We start from the raw sequence: 2139 nt of genomic DNA, 5'->3' as shown, positions 1-2139 counted from the left end.
CCTCCACTAAGTGTTATTTGACCAGGTCATGGGCTGCTTGTATCTTTTCTTTAGTCAGGGGCCACTGAGGAAACCATACTGGTCTTTCTGATCTCCAAGTAATTTTTATTGTCTCAGTGACCCCTCCTGAACACCCAATCCATGTCTGTCTGTTCCTGATCTATTTGTATTGGTGCTGCTATACCTTCTTCTTGTTCTCCTAATTTTTTTCCTTTCCTAAAACCTTGTTTAGCCATAATAGTGGGCACATTTGTTTTGATATTATTTGTTAATGTCAAAACTAATTGATCCAGAACATCTCATCCCCCTAAATTTATAGGAAGATGATGCAATACATATGGCTGTATAGTTCCTTCACATCCTTCAGGATCCTTCCAATCTAATACCATTGCACTTCTATGGGGATTAGTTGCCACTCCTAGGCCTCAAAGCATTTGAGTGGCTTGTTGTAACAGCCAATGTTTTGGCCATTCTTAACGAGAAATCATGCTAAGGTCTGCAACTGTGTCCAGTATCCCATTAAATTCATGTCCAGCCGTGCACTCTCTCTGTTTTATCTATTGAGGGATCTAATGGATAATGTGTCTTGGGCATTACCCTAATGGTGTTGCTCGGTTCCTCCAGTGCTCCATATATTTGTGGTCATGTGCACCAGAGCATTGGGCCCCCCTGTCCGTTTTTTGGCAATGGAGTCTGATCCCTTATCCATGATATCATGGGTAAACACGTGGTCCTTGTCAGTTTTTTGATAACAGAGTACCCTCTATGGTGGTTTGAGAACGCCATTCATTAGCCCAATGTCTCCCTCTATGGCATCATGGGCAAATACCCGGTATTCTACCCCTTTGGTACCTAGCTTTGTTAAACCCTCCTCCTATGGGGCAATTCCTTTTAAAATGTCCTGTTTGTTCACAATTGCAGCATGTTTTTGACCTGGCATCTAAAGCCTGTTTTACTGCAGCTGCCAAGACTTGTGCTTGTTCATTAATGTCTCTACATAATTTAATATATGTGTTTAAATCTTCATGTTTCCATGGTCTAATGACCTCCCTGTACCCTTTGTTTGCTTGCTCATAGGCTAGCTGTTTAATTAATGGCATTGCTTGCTCTGTATCCCCAAAAACTCTGGTAGCTGTTTGAATAAGCTTATCTACAAATTCAGCGTAAGGTTCATTAGCTCCTGGTATTACCTTAGATAATTGACCTTGTAAATCTCCATGTCCTTGTAAAGTCTCCTATGCCCTAACCACATCTGTAGCAATTTGTGAATATATGGCAGGATCATATGCAATTTGTTGCAACTGACCCTCATAAGGTCCTTTTTCTAACAACATATCTAGATTTCTCTGAGGATAATGGCTGCTGCATTTTGCCTAGCTGTCTCCATGCAAAATTCCTTTTGGCAACCTTCCATAACAAATATTGCCCTCCATTTAGCACAGCTTTACACATGCTAGTCCAATCTGCTGGTGTCATGTCCAAGTTGGTAATGGATTGTACCATGCTTACAGTGAAAGGTGCTTGAGAGCCATAGGTTGTTACAGCCTCTTTTAGCTGCTTCACTGTTTTGAAATCTAGAGCATGGTGAATTTGCTGCCGTCCTGCCTGCTTAAGTATGGTGCATGCTAATCTTTGAGGTCCTGTCTCAGGATCCCATCTATCAACTACAGAGGTTGGGGGCCCCCCAGCATATGTTGTCTCCATAGGTGGAGTTGTTGGTTGGACACTTACACCCTCTGGTGATGGAAAGGTGTTAGTAGCATCCTCCTGTTGTAACTTTTTCCCTCCTGGTGGCCCTTCTTCCTTTAAATTTTCTTCCTCTGTCTGACTAGCTTAAGAGACCTTCTCTTTTGCTTGCTCTAACATGATTTCTACCATAGTCTGAACCTCTAACAATTTACTTAACACTCTTTCGGTTTGTTTTTTACAAATTTGTGATCCCATATTTCTACTATAAAGATAACACAAAACAAAACCGAAACAGAATGAAACCAAAATGAGACAAAAATGCATTGTATCATTTTTCCTATTTTCTTGAAATGTATATTCGTGGTCTATTTCTATCTCTATCTCAGGGGTGAACAACTTCAAACTGTGAGCCAACCATCTTTTCCAGTTTGCCTGAGAAAGTTCTAGGGA

Source organism: Marmota monax, unplaced genomic scaffold (assembly GCF_021218885.2).
Source record: "Marmota monax isolate L192 unplaced genomic scaffold, Marmota_monax_Labrador192_F-V1.1 WCK01_AAM20220418_F8-fsc00248, whole genome shotgun sequence".
NCBI lineage: Eukaryota > Metazoa > Chordata > Mammalia > Rodentia > Sciuridae > Marmota > Marmota monax.
The sequence above is the reverse complement of the archived record's forward strand: the minus strand, read 5'-3'. Positions refer to the sequence as shown.